Genomic DNA, 27,480 nt, shown 5'->3' on the forward strand with positions numbered 1-27,480 from the left:
AAATGGTATTTCACATTATAAATTTTCACTCTTTACATTTGTTTCAAATAATTAATATTCATATATTCAAATATGATGAAATGCCTGAATATTTACTATTTATTAGGAAATGGCTATTTTACGAAATAACAGCCAGAGAGCAAAAATTTAAAAGGAATTTAAATGTCAAGTTTTATTAATTTATTTGCAATTGTCTGTAAGTTTAAAATATATTTCGCTTTAGTTGGTTCATTGCATAACATTTAAAAAAAATAAAAAAATTTTAATTTTGAATTTCTTCGAAAATCTGTTTTCGAAAATTTCTAATTTTTTCGAAGTTTTATGTTTTTTCGAAATTATCAGCAGGCATGCAGCTATTGCTGCATTTAGTAGTTGTTATTTTAATTTAAGAAAATCTGTTTTCAAATTTTTCGAAATTTTAAGATATTTTTAAATTATCAAAATACATTCGGCTATTGCTGCTTTTAATAGTTGTTACTATAATTTGAGTTCTAAAGATAAATTGTATCTCGAAAATGCCAAGCGTTTAATACAAATCGTTGAATTAAACTTTCGGAAGTGGGGTGGTTAAACGTTTTTCAAAGAGTCTAAACAAACATATATATACATAAACATATTTTCGAAATTAAACGTTTTTCATTTATTTTCTCGACAACGGTGAAACTTTTTTTAATCATTTTTTAAAAAGTTACAGCAGCGGAAAATGAAAATCAGTCACTTTCGAAGATATGTTTAAATTATAGCTCTAAAACCAATTCTAATTGCGAACGGCTGAAATAACTCAAATTTTGAAAAACTGAAAATTGTTTTTTTTTTTTTTTTGTTGTTTCATCATTGTGAACTATAACCATAAGCTTTCCTGAAAACACGGATCTACGAAAAATACTGCGCCACTTAAGACATTTTTACTAAAATGGCAGTGCAGTTAAGAAAGGAAATTTCAAGAATTGTTTCGCTTAGGTATATTTCTTGTTCTTAATAACCAGTAAACACAATTCTTGCCTGAAACTTAAACTTTAGGCTTTCATTATTATGCATTTTGCTTTAATTTTAGTCTTTTACAGACGTCAAAATAGAAATTTAAAATAAGAACTAAAAAACTTTAATGCGTCCTAATAGCTTTTTTTTATTTAATACTAAATTTAAGAACCTCCAGCTTTTTGAAAATGTGTGAAAATAAGTGTTTTATGCTTTTCATTTTGCAATCGTTAGTAATATTTTTGTACTTTTTTCAATTTAATTTAAAATATTATTTTGTTTGTGACCACTAAATTTTTCGTTTTAAAATTTTTAAGAAAGAAAACTGTCAGAATAAAACGGTAAATCTTTAAGTTTTTGAAAAATGATTTGCGTCTTTAATTTGTTTTCAATTATTGTTGTACACAAAGATAACATTACAGTTTACAGTTTTGACTTGATTGATATTGCAGTATTAATATTGTGTTGTTTTGGTTTTTTAAGTGTATAAACTACATATTGAATACATATATTTTTTGAAATTCTTTAGGTATAGTTTTCTTATTTTAGCTATATAAATCTTTTGCTTGCATATATTCTTAATATCTCATATTGTTTTACCAAAAAATAATTGAACAAAATATTATTTATTAAAAAATCAAAATACAAACATTTTGCGAACATAAAACAGAATTTGAATATTGATAGTTGGTTTTTTGTTTTCTTTTTTTTGCTGTTTTTATTATAAGTAATTAAAGTAAATCGATTTCCATTTTGTTTTTGTTTTTTTTTTTTGTTTTTGTTTGCAAAACTTTAGTTTTCTTTAGAAATTTTTTGAATATTTTTATATTTTTTGTTTATTATAAGTTTTTTTTATTATATTTTTTTTTTGTTTGTTTGCTTGAGCGAACCTTTTCCCATCTGCTTTTCCCATCTCTGAAGCGTATACATGCTCAACTCAATCGCTTAACTATAAGATTTGATTTTCCTTAGCGCCTGCTGCCCGCATTCTGCTTTGCCGCGCTTTTTTCCAAATTATTTACTATAATTTCATATTTTGCTGAGCATATACCGCTCTTTCATTTCAATTGTGTTCTGATTTGTTAAGAGATACAAGCTCAAAATTATTTGTAAAAAATCTGAAACTGTATCTGAACGACAAGCCAGCACACAATTATATAACGAAAAAATGCGCTGGAACGGCATCAATCTTTTGTATGATGGTCCGCCACATTTATTTTTTTTGTTTTTTAATTTTTTCTTTTTAAAACTTTTTTTCGTTCGCATAATTTTATAAGATTTGAAATAGAATTAAACATCTTTCCCTTCAAATTTGCGCCCGCTCTTAATCCCTTTCGAATTGTTTTTTTTTCTTCTTTTTCTTTTTCTTACGCTTAACTTACGTACATACAAGCATACATATACAGTATTTTTAAAGATAAAGAAAAATCAAACAAATTCTAAATCTTTCGTTATTATGATGCATAGCAAAATATACACACATCGCAGTGGAGAGTTGGGTGTTATTGTTTAGATGACAAAAAAAATTAAATGTATGCTGTTCCAGTTGCTTACGTTGACGGTTTCGCTTTTTCATTTTTTTTTTTTTGTTTTTTTTTTTTTAACGAGAACGAAAGTTTTGTTGTTGTGTCATGCAGGATATGTCATTGTCGTTGACGTTTCACAACTTCAATTTTCTTTTACGTTTCATAATACAAAATTTGTTTCTACTTCTACACAATAACTTTTTATCTCTTTATAGCAAATTTTTTTGCTTTTCTCATTTTTCTTGCCTACTCCTCTATACTTTGACCGTCTTAACTGGCAAATAATTATCATCCTGCAGTTATTTGTTGAGTTTGTACGCAAAAATCTGATGTATTGACTGCACACTGCTGTTTTGCGTATGTTCTGTATTAACACTGTTCGAAAATTGGAATAATTGGAGATGTCGGCCAATCTTCCTCCTCCTCAGAGCTGATACTTTCGGTTCTGTAAAAGAAAAAGTAAGCAGTTTTAGATAATGTAAAGATAATTAAAATTTGAAATACAAAAATTTTTAAATATTTCAATGCAATATAAGAAAAATTATAGTTTCTGCTGATTTCGAAAAGATCTCATACACTATTTTTATTCATTACAGAATTCTTTTTTTTTTCAAAGGAAAACAAATTTTGCACATTATATGGGAGAACCCAGCTATTGACTTGACGTTAGGAAAAACTCAGCGAGTGCACATAAACCAAATCTGTGGAGCAAAATCAGAGACTTTTAAGAAAAGGGAAAAAGAGAAAAAGGGAATTTATATAGCCAAGGAAGACGAAAATTACAAGAAAAAGGAGAGGTAAAAGAAGCTGGAGGAGAAAGAGTAAAAAAAGATATTTCTGACGATGACGATGGTAATGATGATGCTCATTATGGTGGTGATAATTAAAAGGAAATGAAGAAAAAGTTCATTTATTGCAACAGTCACGGTTACGTACCGGGTGCGGTTACAATTAAAGTTGCGGTTTTGGTTAGTGCTCTGTTACATTAGTCAATAATATGACACTTAGCCAAAATTCAAACTCAACTCTTTTTTTTTTCGAGATTTGATTGCATGGAGGAGGACCTTCTTATATTTGAAAGTCCCAGTTCCAGGTTATTGTCCAATACATAAAATGATTAATTTCTGGATTAACTTTCCAAAGTATGTAAGTAATTTAGGCTCCACTAGTACACAATGGTAATACCAACTGGCCAGAACCATGTGTAGCAGCTTGCTATTTGTATTTAACTATGTGCTTTGTAAACTGGTTTTTTCATGGCACCACGCCAGGTTATATTCAAATTGTCTTAAGTTGTTAATTATCCATTTAATTATTGTAATTATTTTTCATATTCACTCTAGTCATGTGTACATGACAAAATTATTAATTATTAAAATTCAATATATGGCTTGTTGCCATGTTATTTCAGTATCCCGTTATGGGTAAAGTCCCGTTCGTATATAATTTTTATGGCGTCACGCTAGGTTCTCCATTAATTTATGTATGTATGTATAATATTAGGTTAGGTTTTTTCTTGGCACCACGCCATTTTTCCAATGTCACTGATTCGGGTACAAGTCCCGTTCGTATATAAAAACCTTTTGATTTGTATGGCATCACGCCAGGTTTTCCGTTAGTTTATATATGTATGTAAATTTTTTAGGTTAGTTTTTTAATTGGCACCACACCATTTTTCCAATGTCACTGATTCCTATTAGGAGTGCATAAAACCGCCCTAACTCCAGGTCAGGGAGGCACTGCATCTCCTAACTTCGCCAAAACGCCCGAGGGACGCACCGAAGCCAACCTTGTGGACTCTTTAATTTTTCACTCAACGCAAAAAGCCCAAAAATTTACGTTGAGTAGAAGATGACCCGAACGACCGCTCGCTCGAAAAGACAAGACCGGAATGAAACTCAACTCCAAAGAATTTCGCGCTAAAACATTAGTTCGTCTTGAAATTTAAAGATTTTCCGAGCTGTACAATTTTTGGAACTCAACTTTAAAGTTTTTCGAACTTGAATGTTTTTGAGCTCAAACGTTAGAGTTTTTCAAGCTGCCACATATTTACGAACTCAAAATGCAAAGCTTTTCGAACTGCAACACTTTTCGCACTCCTATTTTAAATTTTTCGAACATAAAAATTGTATCTAACTCGAATTGCAAAGTTATTCGTGGTGGAATATTATTTATATTAATTTTTGTTCATCAAAAAAAAAAAAAAAAAAAAAAAAAACAGCGATTTGAACAAGTATTCGAATAGTTTGTCCAAAAAACAATGCATTGATAAATTTATTGCCGAGTGTTTGCGTATCGACTTAGAATGCTGAATTATCATTTTTAGCTCAGATTTCAAAGCTCTCTGCTCATCTTACTGCGGTGTGAACGGCAAAAAATCAACCTCAAATCAACTTGTGTAAAAATGTGATTACATAAAGGGTGTTAAGTTATGGTTATTCGTTGCTAGGATTGTGGGTACTATGTCGTATACGCTAGCGAGTTTGGTTACGGTTACGGCGCTATTATCAGTCTTATGGTTGCGGTTATGGTGACAGCTTCGCCGACTCTTACGGTTACGGTTACGGTAGCAAATGTAGTAGCGCTTACAGTTACGTTTATGTCAATCATAGCGGTCACGGCGACGCTTATTGTACCATTAACTGTTATAGGGGAGCTGATAATTATGGTCGCAGTTAATGCCCCGATTACGTCCATGTTAATGGTTACAGTCACGGTAACTATTATAGCTACAAATGCAGTGACGAACATGATTACAATTACAAAAAAGTTTATAGTTACGACCACGATTACTATTCTGGTTACATCTACGATCACGGTTACAATTACGGGTAAAGTCAAGGTTACCAGTTTAATTAAAATACCGACAGCAAATTAGAGCACATTTTTTATAGAGTGGTGACGGAGTTGTTAAGGAACTCATTCTATATGGAAAAATTATTGAAAGCCCAGTGGCAGCAATAGTTTTGTCGTCATTCCGGAATAATAAATAAAAGTAAAAATTTGTCAGTCGTTATTTCGAAGAATTTTTTATTATTCCATTTTTTGTTCAATGGATTGCATTCGTTGCATTGCAATACTGAAATAAGTGCATTGAACAGTCTTTTGCACGTCTGTGTTACAAAAACGATCTGGTGATACGAAGGGATTGAAATAGAAGACTTGAGTAAGAGTGACGCTTTTTCGTGTGAGACTGCCGATTATTTCTACACCATTTCCAGATGGATTTTAGAAAGGGTTAATTGGAAATAAGAATAATCAATTGGATTTTCGAAAGCATTGGTTGGATTTTCGAAAGCATTGGTTGGATTTTAGAATTGTTCACTCGACTTTCGAAAGCATCAATTGGCATTTAGAACTGTCAATCGGATTTTAGAGAACGTCATTTGGGTTTTAGAAAACATTCAAAAGTTCAAATTTACTCTTTCTGAAATCTAATTGACCTTTTCTAAAACGGCCATAACCGTCTAAACGGTTAAGCGCCAATTTAGTAAGTAATTTGAATACATATGAAGGAGTGCAGTTAAATGAACCCGTTTCGTTTTTTCAAAAACTCCATTTACGTTTTCTAAAATCCCACTAACAGTTCTTAAATCCAAATGACACTTTCAAAACTCCAACTGACAATTCTAAAATCCAATTGACGCTTTCCAGAATGCAATTGACAATTCTAAAATCTAACTGACGCTTTCGAAAATCCAACTGACTAATATAAAATCTAATTAAATTTTTCTAAAATACAGTTGACACTTTCTAAAATCCAACTTGAAGTGAAGTAAATTCTATTCAGTTATACACCAATAATATTGTAACATGAAAGTCCCTTTTTCGAAAGATCTAAAATTGGCCCTTTTCAATTAATCAATTTTGCTGCGACATATCCCTCCCTCAAATCGGATATTTCCTACGGTCTGTCATCACTGTTGAGAAAATCGATAGGTCTATCTATCCCTCAGTTTTCATATGGGGAGCGATTTTTTTATATGGATTTTAGTTACCTCTTGAGATGGACTTTTCTTATTGTGGCTATGCTCGGAACGCCCTGACGCGCTTTGGTCTGGGCCTGCTTATCAAGCTGCCTAAGTGCTCATATTTTAAGCTCACTTTACATTATTGGCAAGCACGAAAAAACCTCGAACTCTTGTATAATAGCAAAGCAAAATTTTCCTTTTATATAAAACACATATTTTGTTTGAGTTTAAAAAACAATGAACGCAAATTGTCAGTTGTTTTTTGATTACTTAAGAATTTACTTAGCGATCAAGAAATAAGATTGCTTTGTGGCCATATTCAGGTTATAAATTTTTTTTAATAATAAAAACAATGATTAATGATAAGAAGAAAGTTAATTAGAAGTGAAAATAAGCAAGTTGTATACACATACATACAATTTGGTTTGCTCGTGCCTCGTTTCAATGCAATGAACTTGAAAGCGATAAAAAATTTTGTGTTTTTTATTATTTTGAAATTTCAGACAATCTTCAGCAGCTTATAACTACATATATATAAATATACATATGTGCGTTCAATGATGTTCTAAGAATGTTTTATTCTTAACGGAAAAACGTTAAAAATATTTAAGTGGCTATACGTTCTGAAATAAAAAAACAATAAAAAAATTAAAAACAAAATTTTCAACATTAAAAAAAATTTAAAAGCAAATCAAATTTTGGCATTCATTGATAAAAAAAAAAATATACAAAAAAACGAGTCATGGCTGGGTTAATATCGGCTGATGATTAAAATAACCCCCTATCTGGACTGTCGTTTCAAAAACGCCCCCCACCTCAGAAAACTTTCAAAATTCCATTGAAGTACGCCCTATCTAATGATTTGTTTCAAAAACGCAGTTAGTTGGGGCGTTTATGAAAAAAATTCTAAAGTAGGCCGTTTTTGAAGCAAGTTCTGAAATAGTTTTTGTAAAATATTTTGAGATATGGCGTTTTCGCACTGACAGCCGAGATATGGTGGTGTTCCACTCTGGCGCCTGTATGATTGCAATTGTATAACAAAAAAGTCCCAGTAAGTGAATATAAACCAAATTAGAAAATTAGGTGAATTAGGATACCAAGGAAGAGATTAGCGTAAAGGGGGAGAAGAAAAGGAAGTAAATGGATGTAGGGTTATTTACTTGTTATAAATATACTTGTTATATTTTAAAATTTATTATTATTAGATTGTTTATTTTTATTTATTCATAATGCTAAACATATATATATATATATATATATATATATATATAATTTTTGATTTAAGCATCTATATGATTGATACGATTATCACTAGCTAATAGGATTTCAAGATTTTTTTGTTTCATCAAAACAGTTTTGTATGTGATCAAAACGATTATTGTATATTTTCAACTCCCGTAAAGTATTCAGACACCCAATTCTTGCGGCAGATCGGAAAGTTGATTGCATGACAAATTCAGCAAAGTAAGGCGTGTAAATAGAGACACAAATGCTGGTACTTTAGTTAGTTGATTCTTGGCAAACACCAAATCACTAGCACAGTCCTTGAGAAGTTGAAGCGATTCAGGTAATGTATCTTATCATGGATTGTTGATAGATATTGTATTGTAATAGTACAGATTTTAATTTTATAATTGTTTTATTTTTGTTCACTATTGTATTAAAAATTTAAAGATTCTTGTTCAAATAATTTAGTGATGTTGAAGCGAAAATTTTCCATATAAACTATTTTGTAAATAATAGTATTTATTTTAGTCAAAATTCTTTTAGATGTTTTTACACTATAAAAATGTTTACTTTATTTTAGAATATGTTTCTGTTAATCAAATTTCTATATAAAATAGTCTTTGAGTTTTAAACTAATCACTGCCTTAATGATCTGGCTTTTCTTTAATAACATTTCCGTATCATTGTGTAGGCACATGTATGTGATAATTATAGTCACATTAACATTTATAATTCACTAGTTCTGCATTTAACAACGTTGACTTAAATCCAAATTCGTTGTACAAGTATGCACGTTCAAATAATTTTAGGTCCGTTGGTAGGATCGCCAATATAGTTAAGATAATAACTATTTTTCTAAAATATTATTATTTTATTTGTTGAAAATCAATCTCGCAAAAATTATTTATTTTCACATTTTTAAAAATTCTAAAATATCTAACTTAAAAATTTTCATTTTGAAAGAACATTAAAAGTAAAGTAAAATTAAAATAATTTACAAAAATACAGTATATTTATTTTAAGTAGATAACCCTACATTTAGGTTAGGTTAGGTGAGGTGGTAGCTGCCCTGATAAGGATAGCTCACTTGGACAACACGAAGGTCCGTTGTGATACCACATACACCAAAAATAGCGGTGACTTAGATCTAGCTACTTAGAGAATCGTTGAGTAGCAACGATAAAGCTCCGAATGATACCGATCTCAACTTTGGATAAATCCTCGGGAGATCCAAGTGAGTCGCCGAAGTACTTTCGCTTAGTTCTGGCAAAAGCTGGGCAATCAAGCATAAAGCGATTTGGTGATTCCACTTCATTGTTCTCCATACAGCTGCAGCAGGATGGAGTTTCCAGTATATTGAGACGTACCGCATGCATACCCATCGGACAGTGCCCTATCAAAACCCCAATGACCATTGATAGGTGAGCCTTAGTGAATCCAACTATTTCAGCAGACCTCCTGCCATTCACTTTCTGCCAGAAAGATCTTGCTACCCTGCAAGACGTGGTGTCCACGCAACGTTTGCTGAGCTGACTCGAGGCCCAGCTATGGAGAAGCAATCCACAGTTGGCCAGCGGAATTCCGAAATCCCTACAGCCATCTTCATTCGGTTCAGTTGTACCGATGCGGGCTAAGAGATACGCTTGACAGTTACCCGGGATATCACTATGGCCCGGGACCCAGATAATCTTAATTGTAAAATAACTCGATGCAATCGCAAGCGAGGCCAGGCACTCCCAGATCACCCTCGATCGCACTCAAGGCCTTGATAGCCGCTTGGCTATCAGAGTAGATGTTAAATTCCCTAACCGTAATAGCACTGGATAGCATTCCATCCACCGCATCCTTAATCGCAGCAACTTCCGCTTGGAATACACTGCAGTGATCAGCCAACTTAAACTTGCGGCTTACATTTAGCTCTTGACAGAAGACCCCCCGCAATACCTTTCCGTCCAACTTCGACCCATCCGTGAATAAGTTAACCGGTCCCATGCCCCACATAATTCCTCTTCCCACTCCTCCATCGCGGGAAAGACTAGGGTGAAGGTTGCATAGGAAGCAGTCATCGGTATACAATAGTCCGTCCTGTCCGAGATAAAGTCGAAATTAGTAAGAAGGCTAGAGTGTCCGAAGTAAGAAAGCCCATAACCCATATCACGAAGCCTGACCAACGACCGGGCCGCGGCTGCCTTTCCCGCAATATCTACTGAATGTATGTTCAGCATGACATTCAGTGCCAAGGTAGGTGTTCTTCTCAGAGCGCCACTGATACCAATAAGCGCCGTCCGTTGCACTGACACTAACATTTTGGAGGTGCTCGCCGTGTCTAGTGCTTTCCACCAGACCAGCACCCCATAACCCTACATTTACTCCCGCTCAATATATTTGGTAATAAACCAAATATTTATTTTATTTTTAAAAATTTATTATACCTGTCATGAAAATGAAATGGTATATTAATTTCGTCACGAAACCGAAAATTGTAAGTCCTTAAAGGAAAATAGATAGACCCACCATTAAGTATACCGAAATAATCAGGTTGAAGAGCTGAGTTGATTTAGCCATGTCCGTCTGTCCGTCTGTCCGTCTGTCTGTTTGTATGCAAACTAGTCCCTCAATTTTTGAGATATCTTGATAAAATTTGGTGAGCAGGTGTATTTGGGTGTCCGATTAGACATTTGTCGGAACCGACCGGATCGGACCACTATAGCATATATCCTCCATACAACCGATTTTTCAGAAAAAGAGGATTTTTGTAATATCTTACCCAATTTAACAGATTGAAGCTTCAAACTTCACCATATACTTTCGTATATTGCACATATTGTTGCCTGAAAAAATTTATGAGATCGGTCGTATTTATTGTATATATCCCCCACAACCGATTGTTCAGATAAGGAACTTTTCGTAATTACTGCCCTATTTTAAGAGCTAGAGGCTTCAAATTTCAGCGAATGCTTACGTATATAGCATATATTATTGTCTGAAAAAATCATAAAGATCGGTGGTATATATAGTATATATATGGTGGTATATATAGTATATATATATAGTATATATATATATATTTTCGCAAATTTTAGCCCCATTTTAACAGCTAGAAGCTTCAAATTTCACCGAATATTTACTTATATAGCATATATTGTTGTCTGAAAAAATCATAGAGATCGGTTGTATATATAGTATATATCTCATACAACCGATTGTTCAGATAAGAAACTTTTCGCAATTTCTACCCCATTTTAACAGCTATAAGCTTCAAATTTCACCGATTGGTTACGTATATAGCATATATTGTTATCTGAAAAAATCAGAGAGATCGGTTGTATATATAGTATATATCTCATACAACCGATTGTTCAGATAAGAAACTTTTCGCAATTTCTACCCCATTTTAACAGCTATAAGCTTCAAATTTCACCAACTGCTTACGTGTATAGGATATATTGATGTCTGAAAAAATCATTGAGATCGGTGGTATACATAGTATATATCTCATACAACCGATTGTTCAGATAAGAAACTTTGCGCAATTTCTGCCCCGTTTTAACAGTTAGAAGCTTCAAATTTCACAAAATGCTTTCGTATATAGCATATATTGTTGTCTGAAAAAATCATAGAGATCGGTGGTATATATATTATATACTTCATATAAACTGTCATATTGACCCCTTTTTTACGGCTAGAAGCTTCAAGATTCATCAAATTTCATCAAATAGTTACGTTTACGTCATATATTTTTGAAATACGTGATTCGTAGCCATAGTTTTTACATGCAGACCACAAAAAACGTGAAGCTTTGCATCCTCACACAGATTACCTACCTATTTTTATACCTTTCATGAAAATGAAATGGTATATTAATTTCGTCACTGTTGGTAGGAATTTGGAAGGGGATTTGTATACTTGCGTGAATGTCCGGTACAATAAAAGAAAAGCACTTCTTAGTTCAACGATTTAGTGAGGACTAAAAGATAAAATTCATGTGTACATATAGTTAACTCATCAATATATGTAATATGTCTTATTCATTCTAATTATTAGAAATATGTTCTCAATAGGAAATATTGAACTTAAAACTCCAAGTTATTATTTCAACACTCTTTCTTAAGTTAAATATTTCTTCAGTTAATTTTTAAGACCAAGCATTTGAACAAATTTTACATGTTTCTGTTTTTGCAGATTTTTTGTAAAAATATCAGAAACATTTTCATTTGTGGAGACGTACTCTAATTCTATTACTTTTTGTTCGACAACTTCTCGGATATAATGATATTTCAAATCTATGTGCTTGGTTCGCTTGTGGAACACAGGGTTCTTTGAAATTTGTATTGCGCTCATGTTGTCGCCTTTTAACTTAACAGGACCGATGTCGTGAATAAAACCAACTTCTTTAAGTAAGCGCCGCAGATATACAGCCTCTTTTGCTGCCGTACTTAAAGCGATGTACTCAGCCTCTGTGCTGCTCAATGCGACTACATCTTGCTTCTTTGCTTGCCAGGAAAAAGCGCTACCCGCCAAAAAGAACGAATAACCGGTGTATGACTTCCTATCTAAATCGTTACTCGCCCAATCCGCATCCGCATAGCCTTTTACCGGTTTACCATTTTTGCAGTAGTGTAACTTTAAATTGATGGTTTTTGATAAGTATCGTAGGACATGTTTTGCACCAGCCTCATGTTCGGTGTGGGGTTCTTGGTTTCTTTGTGCTAATAAACTTACTGCGTGCATAATGTCTGGCCGCGTTGAAATGGCCAAGTACATTAAAGATCCAATTAACGATTGATAGCTTGTTGCATCTATTTTAGTGCACTTGTCATTTCTGCAGCTTACTTGAAAACCAGGATCTAGAGGTGTGCTTACCGGACGACATGATGTCACACCATACATACTCAATAACTCGTTTATATAGTTCTTCTGACACACAGAAATCGCACCTGTCTTACCCTGACGTTCTATTTCGAAGCCAAGAAAAAATGTAATTGCCCCGCTATCGTGTAGTTGAAATTTAGACGATAATGATTTTTTAATGCTCGCAATCTCTTTCTCGCTTGGACATGCTAAGATAAGATCGTCGACATAAACGGCAATGTAACTATAACTACCATTGTATTGTTTGACATACAAACACGGTTCGCTTTTGCATGGGCTGAAACCTATATCTTTCAATGCTACATCAAGAGTACTATTCCAGTGTCGCCCAGACTGCTTTAAGCCGTAAATGGCTTTATTTAGCTTTAAAACTTTATTAGGATTTTTATTGTCTACAAATTCTTCTGGTTGTTTAAGGTAAATTTCTTCCGTAAGCTTACTATTGAGATATGCATTGGAAATATCGATCTGATGTAAGTGAAGCTCTTTCTCAACGGCAATAGCAAGTAGCATACGAATTGTTTCATATCGTATTACAGGCGAAAAAGTTTCCCAGTAATTTAAACCCAGCTGCTGACTGCAGCCTTTTGCTACTAGTCTCGACTTGAACTTTTGAATATTGCCATCTGAATCACGTTTTATTCGAAAAACCCACTTCGATCCAATCGCTTTTTGACCATCAGGCAGATCTACTGCTGACTAAGTGTTGTTAGCAAGAAGCGCCGAATATTCTTCTTCCATTGATTTCTTCCACTCAAAGGAGTATTCGCTTGACAATGCTTCTTTGACCGATCGAGGCGTGTCTACATCTTCACCATATTGTAGATAATTTAGCATCTGATACTCTTTTTTGGGACGCCCGACTTGACCAGTGTGAATAATTTTTGGCCTTCCTCGACCGCGACGTGATTCGTTTCCATTTCTATGAGACTCACCAATTATTTGCATTTCATCCGAAACGATTCCATTCTCTGCAACATTGCCTACATTTGCCTCTTCTACCTCTGTTTCGTCTTCGGTGCAACTTTCAAACTCTTCATCTTCTTTCCGCTCTTCTTCAACATGTTTACGATCGTCGATTTTTACAAAAATTGTAGCAATGTCATTTTCATCTCTGTTTTTGGTGTCACCTTCGGGCACAGCTAAGTTGACTTCATCTTCTAAAAATTTTACGTCACGTCTTACACAAATTTGCCTCGTTTCCTTATCATACAAGCGATAAGCTTTTGCAACCTCAGAATATCCGACGAACAAATACTCTTTGCCCTTTGCGCTGAATTTACCACGCTGCGTTTTATTTAACGCGAATGCGCGCGAACCAAAAACCCTGAAATGTTTTACCGACGGCTTTTTGTTGTACCAAATCTCATAAGGAGTGCAATCTCTAAGTAATTTTGTAGGTGCGCGATTACGTAAATATACAGCTGTGTGTATAGCTTCACCCCACAATTCTTGTTCTATATTTGCATGCACCAGCAAACTTCTAGCCATTTCTACAATTGTGCGGTTAACTCTCTCTGCCACTCCATTTTGCTGGGGAGTATATGGCACAGTTAACTGCCTTTTAATTCCGCACTCATTTAAAAAATCGGTAAATTTATTGTTTATGTACTCCGTACCATTGTCACTTCGGAGCTTTTTAATTTTCTTCTGAGTTTGACATTCGACCATATTTTTGAATAATTGAAACTTTTCAAATACTTCGCTCTTTTCTTTAATACAATAAACAAAAATCATTCTCGAGAAATCGTCAATAAATGTGAGAAAGTATCGTGCACCACCTACTGATTTTACGTTTATGGGTCCACATACATCTGTATGCACAAGCTCTAATATTTCTTTTGACTCAATTTCAAATTTTTTTGGAAAAGGCATTGCACTTAATTTTGCTTTGTTGCATGTGTCACAATTTGTTTTTGTTTTCACATCTTTTGTGTCCATACCTCGCACTAAACCTTTGTCGGCAATTTTCTTTAAACTTTCGAAGTTTATATGACCATATCGATTATGCCACTTTAAATTATTTAAATAAATTTTTGAACCTTGTACTTGCGCATTGAATATAAACAAATCATTTTGTAATCTAGCTCTAAGCAATGTTAACCCTATAGAATTTTTTACTTCCACAACATAGTTTTTGAATACCACTGTATGTTTATGCTGCAGAGCTTTGTTAACAGAATAAAAGTTCATTTTCAGTGAAGGCACAAACAATACATCACGTAGCTCTATTTCACATTCATTTGTTTTTATTTTGACCGTACCTATACCTTGTGAGTAAGTGAAATTATCTGCTGCTAACATAACTTTTTCTCGTTTTTCGATGAATGACACGAACATATTCTTGTCGCAACACATATGTGTCGTTGCACCACTGTCGACACACCAATTGTATTTACTTCGTTCATCCCCCACAGCAGCAGCATATACAGCGTAAGAAAGCTCGTTAATTTTAGAACTTTGTTTATCTTCACGATCATATTGTTGTTTGCCCTTTCTTTTGCATTGTGAAGCCGTATGGCCACGCATGCCACAACTAAAGCATTTACCCTTGAACTCATTTGACTTTACATAACTTTTTGCTTTTGTATTTATTTTATTACCATTATGCGCTGATTCTCTTACACTTGTATAAACAGCTTGCGCAGGAGCTTTTTGATCTGCTTGTTGTTCCCTTCTAGCACCCTCTTCTAACAGCTTTACTTTTAAAGTACTGAAACTCGGCAATTCATCACGAGTCTCGATAGCTACCACGAAGTTTTCGTACTCGGACGGCAAACTAGATAATAGTATTATGACTTTTAGCTCTTCGTTTAACTCGATGTTCACTTCGGCTAATTTATCTACGACTTCGACAAACGAATTTAGATAAGTTGACATGCTTTGACCAGCAGACATACTGCAACCAAGCAACTTTTTATAAAGCGAAACTTTTTGTAAAGGTCCCCTCGGCACATGAACATCACGAAGTCTCTTCCATGCTTCCACTGAAGTTTTACAAGCCTTAATATTGCTGAGTTGCGTCGGTTTTACGCATAAAATAATATTAGCTAGCGCTTTTTGATCATCTTGATCCCACTTTTCTGCATTTTCATCACTGCGCTTACAATCTTCATTAACGATGCGCCATTGGTCCATATTAACCAATATGCTGCGCATTTGCATGCACCACACATCATAGTTATTATCGCTCAGTTTTTCGATTTGCAAACTCGAATTCATTTTTAAAATTTTATTTTGTAAAACCCGATTAATTATTAAATTTTAAATAACTTCACACGCGATCTGGGACCATAACCTTTGTTGGTAGGAATTTGGAAGGGGATTTGTATACTTGCGTGAATGTCCGGTACAATAAAAGAAAAGCACTTCTTAGTTCAACGATTTAATGAGGACTAAAAGATAAAATTCATGTGTACATATAGTTAACTCATCAATATATGTAATATGTCTTATTCATTCTAATTATTAGAAATATGTTCTCAATAGGAAATATTGAACTTAAAACTCCAAGTTATTATTTCAACAGTCACGAAACCGAAAATTGTAAGTCCTTAAAGGAAAATAGATAGACCCACCATTAAGTATACCGAAATAATCAGGTTGAAGAGCTGAGTTGATTTAGCCATGTCCGTCTGTCCGTCTGTCTGTTTGTATGCAAACTAGTCCCTCAATTTTTGAGATATCTTGATAAAATTTGGTGAGCAGGTGTATTTGGGTGTCCGATTAGACATTTGTCGGAACCGACCGGATCGGACCACTATAGCATATATCCTCCATACAACCGATTTTTCAGAAAAAGAGGATTTTTGTAATATCTTACCCAATTTAACAGATTGAAGCTTCAAACTTCACCATATACTTTCGTATATTGCACATATTGTTGCCTGAAAAAATTTATGAGATCGGTCGTATATATAGTATATATCCCCCACAACCGATTGTTCAGATAAGGAACTTTTCGTAATTACTGCCCTATTTTAAGAGCTAGAGGCTTCAAGTTTCAGCGAATGCTTACGTATATAGCATATATTATTGTCTGAAAAAATCATAAAGATCGGTGGTATATATAGTATATATATGGTGGTATATATAGTATATATATAGTATATATATATATATTTTCGCAAATTTTAGCCCCATTTTAACAGCTAGAAGCTTCAAATTTCACCGAATATTTACTTATATAGCATATATTGTTGTCTGAAAAAATCATAGAGATCGGTTGTATATATAGTATATATCTCATACAACCGATTGTTCAGATAAGAAACTTTTCGCAATTTCTACCCCATTTTAACAGCTATAAGCTTCAAATTTCACCGATTGGTTACGTATATAGCATATATTGTTGTCTGAAAAAATCTGAGAGATCGGTTGTATATATAGTATATATCTCATACAACCGATTGTTCAGATAAGAAACTTTTCGCAATTTCTACCCCATTTTAACAGCTATAAGCTTCAAATTTCACCAACTGCTTACGTGTATAGCATATATTGATGTCTGAAAAAATCATTGAGATCGGTGGTATACATAGTATATATCTCATACAACCGATTGTTCAGATAAGAAACTTTGCGCAATTTCTGCCCCGTTTTAACAGCTAGAAGCTTCAAATTTCACAAAATGCTTTCGTATATAGCATATATTGTTGTCTGAAAAAATCATAGAGATCGGTGGTATATATATTATATACTTCATATAAACTGTCATATTGACCCCTTTTTTACGGCTAGAAGCTTCAAGATTCATCAAATTTCATCAAATAGTTACGTTTACGTCATATATTTTTGAAATACGTGATTCGTAGCCATAGTTTTTACATGCAGACCACAAAAAACGTGAAGCTTTGCATCCTCACACAGATTACCTACCTATTTTTATACTTTCATGAAAATGAAATGGTATATTAATTTCGTCACGAAACCGAAAATTGTAAGTCCTTAAAGGAAAATAGATAGACCCACCATTAAGTATACCGAAATAATCAGGTTGAAGAGCTGAGTTGATTTAGCCATGTCCGTCTGTCCGTCTGTCCGTCTGTCCGTCTGTCTGTTTGTATGCAAACTAGTCCCTCAATTTTTGAGATATCTTGATAAAATTTGGTGAGCAGGTGTATTTGGGTGTCCGATTAGACATTTGTCGGAACCGACCAGATCGGACCACTATAGCATATATCCTCCATACAACCGATTTTTCAGAAAAAGAGGATTTTTGTAATATCTTACCCAATTTAACAGATTGAAGCTTCAAACTTCACCATATACTTTCGTATATTGCACATATTGTTGCCTGAAAAAATTTATGAGATCGGTCGTATATATAGTATATATCCCCCACAACCGGTTGTTCAGATAAGGAACTTTTCGTAATTACTGCCCTATTTTAAGAGCTAGAGGCTTCAAATTTCAGCGAATGCTTACGTATATAGCATATATTATTGTCTGAAAAAATCATAAAGATCGGTGGTATATATAGTATATATATGGTGGTATATATAGTATATATATATAGTATATATATATATATTTTCGCAAATTTTAGCCCCATTTTAACAGCTAGAAGCTTCAAATTTCACCGAATATTTACTTATATAGCATATATTGTTGTCTGAAAAAATCATAGAGATCGGTTGTATATATAGTATATATCTCATACAACCGATTGTTCAGATAAGAAACTTTTCGCAATTTCTACCCCATTTTAACAGCTATAAGCTTCAAATTTCACCGATTGGTTACGTATATAGCATATATTGTTGTCTGAAAAAATCAGAGAGATCGGTTGTATATATAGTATATATCTCATACAACCGATTGTTCAGATAAGAAACTTTTCGCAATTTCTACCCCATTTTAACAGCTATAAGCTTCAAATTTCACCAACTGCTTACGTGTATAGCATATATTGATGTCTGAAAAAATCATTGAGATCGGTGGTATACATAGTATATATCTCATACAACCGATTGTTCAGATAAGAAACTTTGCGCAATTTCTGCCCCGTTTTAACAGTTAGAAGCTTCAAATTTCACAAAATGCTTTCGTATATAGCATATATTGTTGTCTGAAAAAATCATAGAGATCGGTGGTATATATATTATATACTTCATATAAACTGTCATATTGACCCCTTTTTTACGGCTAGAAGCTTCAAGATTCATCAAATTTCATCAAATAGTTACGTTTACGTCATATATTTTTGAAATACGTGATTCGTAGCCATAGTTTTTACATGCAGACCACAAAAAACGTGAAGCTTTGCATCCTCACACAGATTACCTACCTATTTTTATACCTTTCATAAAAATGAAATGGTATATTAATTTCGTCACGAAACCGAAAATTGTAAGTCCTTGAAGGAAAATAGATAGACCCACCATTAAGTATACCGAAATAATCAGGTTGAAGAGCTGAGTTGATTTAGCCATGTCCGTCTGTCCGTCTGTCCGTCTGTCCGTCTGTCTGTTTGTATGCAAACTAGTCCCTCAATTTTTGAGATATCTTGATAAAATTTGGTGAGCAGGTGTATTTGGGTGTCCGATTAGACATTTGTCGGAACCGACCGGATCGGACCACTATAGCATATATCCTCCATACAACCGATTTTTCAGAAAAAGAGGATTTTTGTAATATCTTACCCAATTTAACAGATTGAAGCTTCAAACTTCACCATATACTTTCGTATATTGCACATATTGTTGCCTGAAAAAATTTATGAGATCGGTCGTATTTATTGTATATATCCCCCACAACCGATTGTTCAGATAAGGAACTTTTCGTAATTACTGCCCTATTTTAAGAGCTAGAGGCTTCAAATTTCAGCGAATGCTTACGTATATAGCATATATTATTGTCTGAAAAAATCATAAAGATCGGTGGTATATATAGTATATATATGGTGGTATATATAGTATATATATATAGTATATATATATATATTTTCGCAAATTTTAGCCCCATTTTAACAGCTAGAAGCTTCAAATTTCACCGAATATTTACTTATATAGCATGTATTGTTGTCTGAAAAAATCATAGAGATCGGTTGTATATATAGTATATATCTCATACAACCGATTGTTCAGATAAGAAACTTTTCGCAATTTCTACCCCATTTTAACAGCTATAAGCTTCAAATTTCACCGATTGGTTACGTATATAGCATATATTGTTGTCTGAAAAAATCAGAGAGATCGGTTGTATATATAGTATATATCTCATACAACCGATTGTTCAGATAAGAAACTTTTCGCAATTTCTACCCCATTTTAACAGCTATAAGCTTCAAATTTCACCAACTGCTTACGTGTATAGCATATATTGATGTCTGAAAAAATCATTGAGATCGGTGGTATACATAGTATATATCTCATACAACCGATTGTTCAGATAAGAAACTTTGCGCAATTTCTGCCCCGTTTTAACAGTTAGAAGCTTCAAATTTCACAAAATGCTTTCGTATATAGCATATATTGTTGTCTGAAAAAATCATAGAGATCGGTGGTATATATATTATATACTTCATATAAACTATCATATTGACCCCTTTTTTACGGCTAGAAGCTTCAAGATTCATCAAATTTCATTAAATAGTTACGTTTACGTCATATATTTTTGAAATACGTGATTCGTAGCCATAGTTTTTACATGCAGACCACAAAAAACGTGAAGCTTTGCATCCTCACACAGATTACCTACCTATTTTTATAACTTTCATGAAAATGAAATGGTATATTAATTTCGTCACGAAACCGAAAATTGTAAGTCCTTAAAGGAAAATAGATAGACCCACCATTAAGTATACCGAAATAATCAGGTTGAAGAGCTGAGTTGATTTAGCCATGTCCGTCTGTCCGTCTGTCCGTCTGTCTGTTTGTATGCAAACTAGTCCCTCAATTTTTGAGATATCTTGATAAAATTTGGTGAGCAGGTGTATTTGGGTGTCCGATTAGACATTTGTCGGAACCGACCGGATCGGACCACTATAGCATATATCCTCCATACAACCGATTTTTCAGAAAAAGAGGATTTTTGTAATATCTTACCCAATTTAACAGATTGAAGCTTCAAACTTCACCATATACTTTCGTATATTGCACATATTGTTGCCTGAAAAAATTTATGAGATCGGTCGTATATATAGTATATATCCCCCACAACCGATTGTTCAGATAAGGAACTTTTCGTAATTACTGCCCTATTTTAAGGGCTAGAGGCTTCAAATTTCAGCGAATGCTTACGTATATAGCATATATTATTGTCTGAAAAAATCATAAAGATCGGTGGTATATATAGTATATATATGGTGGTATATATAGTATATATATATAATATATATATATATATATTTTCGCAAATTTTAGCCCCATTTTAACAGATTGAAGCTTCAAACTTCACCATATACTTTCGTATATTGCACATACTGTTGCCTGAAAAAATTTATGAGATCGGTCGTATTTATAGTATATATCCCCCACAACCGATTGTTCAGATAAGGAACTTTTCGTAATTACTGCCCTATTTTAAGAGCTAGAGGCTTCAAATTTCAGCGAATGGTTACGTATATAACATATATTATTGTCTGAAAAAATCATAAAGATCGGTGGTATATATAGTATATATATGGTGGTATATATAGTATATATATATAGTATATATATATATATTTTCGCAAATTTTAGCCCCATTTTAACAGCTAGAAGCTTCAAATTTCACCGAATATTTACTTATATAGCATATATTGTTGTCTGAAAAAATCATAGAGATCGGTTGTATATATAGTATATATCTCATACAACCGATTGTTCAGATAAGAAACTTTTCGCAATTTCTACCCCATTTTAACAGCTATAAGCTTCAAATTTCACCGATTGGTTACGTATATAGCATATATTGTTGTCTGAAAAAATCAGAGAGATCGGTTGTATATATAGTATATATCTCATACAACCGATTGTTCAGATAAGAAACTTTTCGCAATTTCTACCCCATTTTAACAGCTATAAGCTTCAAATTTCACCAACTGCTTACGTGTATAGCATATATTGATGTCTGAAAAAATCATTGAGATCGGTGGTATACATAGTATATATCTCATACAACCGATTGTTCAGATAAGAAACTTTGCGCAATTTCTGCCCCGTTTTAACAGTTAGAAGCTTCAAATTTCACAAAATGCTTTCGTATATAGCATATATTGTTGTCTGAAAAAATCATAGAGATCGGTGGTATATATATTATATACTTCATATAAAATGTCATATTGACCCCTTTTTTAGGGCTAGAAGCTTCAAGATTCATCAAATTTCATCAAATAGTTACGTTTACGTCATATATTTTTGAAATACGTGATTCGTAGCCATAGTTTTTACATGCAGACCACAAAAAACGTGAAGCTTTGCATCCTCACACAGATTACCTGCCTATTTTTTATTTTATATTTATCTTAAAAATCGTTTAGATATGTTCAAATTTCACCAAATGCTTACGTGTATAGCATATATTGTTGTCTGAGAAAATCATAGATACCGGTGGTATATATAGTATATATCCCATACAACCGATTGTTCAGATAAGAAACCTTGCGCAATTTCTTCCCCATTTTAACAGTTATAAGCTTCAAATTTCACCGATTGCTTACGTATATAGTATGTATTGTTGTGTCAAAAAATCATAGAGATCGGTGATATATATAATATATATATGATGGTATATATAGTATATATATATAGTATATATATATAGTATATATATATAGTATATATATATTTTTTTACGATTTCGGCCCCATTTTAACAGCTAGAAGCTTCAAATTTCACCAACTGCTTACGTGTATAGCATATATTGATGTCTGAAAAAATCATTGAGATCGGTGGTATACATAGTATATATCTCATACAACCGATTGTTCAGATAAGAAACTTTGCGCAATTTCTGCCCCGTTTTAACAGTTAGAAGCTTCAAATTTCACAAAATGCTTTCGTATATAGCATATATTGTTGTCTGAAAAAATCATAGAGATCGGCGGTATATATATTATATACTTCATATAAAATGTCATTTTGACCCCTTTTTTACGGATAGAATCTTCAAAATTCATCAAATTTCATCAAATAGTTACGTTTACGTCATATATTTTTGAAATACGTGATTCGTAGCCATAGTTTTTACATGCAGACCACAAAAAACCTGAAACTTTGCATCCTCACACGAAGTACCTACCTGTTTTTATACTCAGTTGAGCAGAGCTCACAGAGTATATTAAGTTTGATTGGATAACGGTTGGTTGTACATATATAAAGGAATCGAGATAGATATAGACTTCCATATATCAAAACGGACCGTCCGTCCGTTAACACGATAACTTGAGTAAATTTTGAGGTATCTTGATGAAATTTGGTATGTAGGTTCCTGAGCACTCATCTCAGATCGCTATTTAAAATGAACGATATCGGACTATAACCACGCCCACTTTTTCGATATCGAAAATTTCGAAAAACCGAAAAAGTGCGATAATTCATTACAAAATACAGATAAAGCGACGAAACTTGGTGGATGGGTTGACGTTATGACGCAGAATAGAAAACTAGTAAGATTTTGGACAATGGGCGTGGCACCGCCCACTTTTACAAGAAGGTAATTTAAAAGTTTTGCAAGCTGTAATTTGGCAGTCGTTGAAGATATCATGATGGAATTTGGCAGGAACGTTACTACTATTACTATATATTTGCTAAATAAAAATTAGCAAAATTGGATTAAGAACACGCCCACTTTTTAAAAAAAAATTTTTTTTAATTCAAATTTTAACAAAAAATTTAATATCTTTACTGTATATAAGTAAATTAAGTCAAAATTCAACTCCAGTAATGATATGATGCAACAAAATACAAAAATAAAAGAAAATTTCAAAATGGGCGTGGCTCCGCCCATTTTCATTTAGTTTGTCTAGAATACTTTTATTGCCATAATTCGAACAAAAATTTACCAATCCTTCTCAAATTTGGTAGGAGCATAGATTCTATGACGTGAACTGTTCTCTATGAAAATGGGCGAAATCGGTGGAAGCCACACCCAGTTTTTATACACAGTCCACCGTCTGTCCTTCCGCTCGGCCGTTAACACAATAACTTGAGCAAAATCCGATATATCTTTACTAAACTAAGCCCACTTACTTATATGAACTCCCTTTATCTTGGTATAAAAAATTGCCGAAATCCGACCATAACCACGCCCACTTTATCGATATCGAAAATTACGAAAAATGAAAAAAATGCCATAATTCTATACCAAATACGAAAAAAGGGATGAAACATGGTAACTGGATTGGTTTATTGACGCAAAATATAACTTTGGAAAAAACTTTGTAAAATGGGTGTGACACCTACCATATTAAGTAGAAGAAAATGAAAAAGTTCTACAAGGCGAAATCAACAGCCCTTGGAATCTTGGCAGGATACTGTTAGTGGTATTGCATATATAAATAAATTTGCAGTACCCGACAGATGATTTTCTGGATCACCTGGTCCACATTTTGGTCGATACCGCGAGAACGCCTTCACATATACATCTAAGGGCCACTCGCTTTTAAAACCCTCATTAATACCTTTAATTTGATATCCATATCGTACAAACACATACTAAAGTCACCCCTGTCCCACCCTAATGGCGATATCTCGAAAAGGCGTCCACCTATAGACCTAATGCCCACTCCCTCTTAAAATGCTCAGTAACACCTTTCGTTTGATACCCATATCGTACAAACATTCTAGAGTCACCCCGGGCCCACCCTAATGGCGATATCTCGAAAAGACGTCCACCTATAGACCTAATGCCTACTCCCTCTTAAAATGCTCAGTAACACCTTTCGTTTGATACCCATATCGTACAAACATTCTAGAGTCACACCTGGCCCACCCTAATGGCGATATCGCGAAAAGGCGTCCACCTATAGACCTAATTCGCACTCCCTCTTAAAATGCTGAGTAACACCTTTCGTTTGATACCCATATCGTACAAACATTATAGAGTCACCCTTGGTCCACCTTTATGGCGATATCTCCCTTTTAAAACACTCATTACCACCTTTCATTTGATACCCATATCGTACAAACACATTCTAGAGTCACCCTGGCCCACCCTAATGGCGATGTCTCGAAAAGGCGTCCACCTATAGACCTAATGCCCACTCCCTCTTAAAATGCTCAGTAACACCTTTCGTTTGATACCCATATCGTACAAACATTCTAGAGTCACCCCTGGCCCACCCTAATGGCGATATCTCGAAAGGGCGTCCACCTATAGACCTAATGACCACTCCCTCTTAAAATGCTCAGTAACACCTTTCATTTGATACCCATATCGTACAAACTCATTCTAGAGTCACCCTTGGGCCACCCTAATGGCGATATCTCGAAAAGGCGTCCACCTATAGACCTAATGCCCACTCCCGTTTAAAATGCTCAGTAACACCTTTCGTTTGATACCCATATCGTACAAACATTCTAGAGTCACCCCTGGCCCACCCTAATGGCGATATCTCGAAAGGGCGTCCACCTATAGACCTAGTGCCCACTCCCTCTTAAAATGCTCAGTAATACCTTTCGTTTGATGCCCATATCGTACAAACACATTCTAGAGTCACCCCTGGCCCACCCTAATGACGATATCTCGAAACGGCGTCCATCTATAGACCTCATGCCCACTCCCTCTTAAAATGCTCAGTAACACCTTTCGTTTGATACCCATATCGTACAAACATTCTAGAGTCACCCTTGGTCCACCTTTATGGCGATATCTCGAAAAGGCGTTCACCTATAGAACTAAGGATTACTCCCTTTTAAAATACTTATTGCCATCTTTCATTTGATACCCATATCATACAAACACATTCTAGAGTCACCCCTGGCCCACCCTAAAGGCGTCCACCTATAGACCTAATGCCCACTCCCTCTTAAAATGCTCAGTAACACTTCGTTTGATACCCATATCGTACAAACATTCTAGAGTCACCCCAGGCCCACCCTAATGGCGATATCTCGAAAAGGCGTCCACCTATATTCCTAATTCCCACTCCCTCTTAAAATGCTCAGTAACACCTTTCGTTTGATACCCATATCGTACAAACATTCTAGAGTCACCCTTGGTCCACCTTTATGGCGATATCTCGAAAAGGCGTCCACCTATAGACCTAATGCCCACTCCCTCTTAAAATGCTCAGTAACACCTTTCGTTTGATACCCATATCGTACAAACATTCTAGAGTCACCCCTGGCCCACCCTAATGGCGATATCTCGAGAGGGCGTCCTCCTATAGACCTAGTGCCCACTCCCTCTTAAAATGCTCAGTAACACCTTTCGTTTGATGCCCATATCGTACAAACACATTCTAGAGTCACCCCTGGCCCACCCTAATGACGATATCTCGAAAAGGCGTCCACTTATAGACCTCATGCCCACTCCCTCTTAAAATGCTCAGTAACACCTTTCGATTGATACCCATATCGTACAAACATTCTAGAGTCACCCTTGGTCCACCTTTATGGCGATATCTCGAAAAGGCGTCCACCTATAGAACTAAGGATTACTCCCTTTTAAAATACTCATTACCATCTTTCATTTGATACCCATATCATACAAACACATTCTAGAGTCACCCCTGGCCCACCCTAATGGCGACATTTCGAAAAGGCGTCCACCTATAGACCTAATGCCCACTCCCTCTTAAAATGCTCAGTAACACTTTTCGTTTGATACCCATATTGTACCAACGCATTTTAGAGTCACCCCTGGCCCACCCTAATGGCGATATCTCGAAAAGACGTCCACCTATAGACCTAATGCCCACTCCCTCTTAAAATGCTCAGTAACACCTTTCATTTGATTCCCATATCGTACAAACACATTTTAGAGACACCCCTGGTCCACCTTTATGGCGATATTTCGAAACGGCGTGCACCTATGGAACTAAGGATCACTCCTTTTCAAAATACTCATTAACAGCTTTCATTTGATACCCATATCGTACAAACATATTCTAGAGTCACCCCTGGTCCACCTTTATGGCGATTTCTCGAAAAGGCGTTCACCTATAGAACTAAAGCCCATTCCCTTTTAAAATACTCATTACCACCTTTCATTTGATACCCATATCGTACAAACACATTCTAGAGTCACCCCTGGTCCACCTTAATGGGGACATCTCGAAAAGGCGTCCACCGATAGACCTAAGGCCCACTCCCTCTTAAAATGCTCAGTAACACCTTTCATTTGATACCCATATCGTACAAACAAATTCTAGAGTCAGCCCTGGTCCACCTTTATGGCGATATCCCTAAATGGCGTCCATCCATAGAACTATGGCCTACTCTCTCTTAAAATACTCTTTAATACCTTTCATTTGATACACATGTCATACAACCACATTCCAGGGTTACCCCAGGTTCATTTTCCTTATTTGGTCTCCATAGCTCTCAACTGAGTATGTAATGTTCGGTTGCACCCGAACTTAGTCTTCCTTACTTGTTTATTTTATATTTATCTTAAAAATCGTTAAGGTATGTAGATCTGTTCACTATATATTTCTTATCTTATACATCCGATTATTCGGAGATTACGAACAGGATAAGATTATTGTTCAGCCCCATTCATGAAAGGTATGAAGTCTTCGGCACAGCCGAAGACAGTCCCGTTCTTACTAGTTTTTGTTTATTTTTGAGTTTAAACATTTTAATACTAATTAGATTTTTCTTATTTGAAGTTATTCAAAAATTTTTAAGTTAACACGAAAACTCAATTAAGAATTATTTTAAAAATTAAAGTAAAGAGTACAAAGTAGTTAACACTATAATGGATATGGAAGAATTCTGTCTTTTTCTTCATAACACGAAGAAGATCATAGAGGCAAT

General features: G+C 34.4%; 1 protein-coding gene and 1 pseudogene across 2 annotated transcripts in view; both read right to left on the minus strand.

Moving 5' to 3' along the window:
• Window positions 1-27,480, minus strand: part of LOC137233799 (serine proteinase stubble-like) — a 727,732-nt gene that overhangs the window by 402,075 nt on the left and 298,177 nt on the right. The gene's annotated exons all lie outside the window — the stretch shown is intronic.
• The window catches only part of LOC137233870 (cyclin G-like), a 32,788-nt pseudogene continuing 6,737 nt past the window's right edge, over window positions 1,430-27,480 (minus strand).

This window comes from Eurosta solidaginis, chromosome 1, assembly GCF_040869045.1.
Source record: "Eurosta solidaginis isolate ZX-2024a chromosome 1, ASM4086904v1, whole genome shotgun sequence".
NCBI lineage: Eukaryota > Metazoa > Arthropoda > Insecta > Diptera > Tephritidae > Eurosta > Eurosta solidaginis.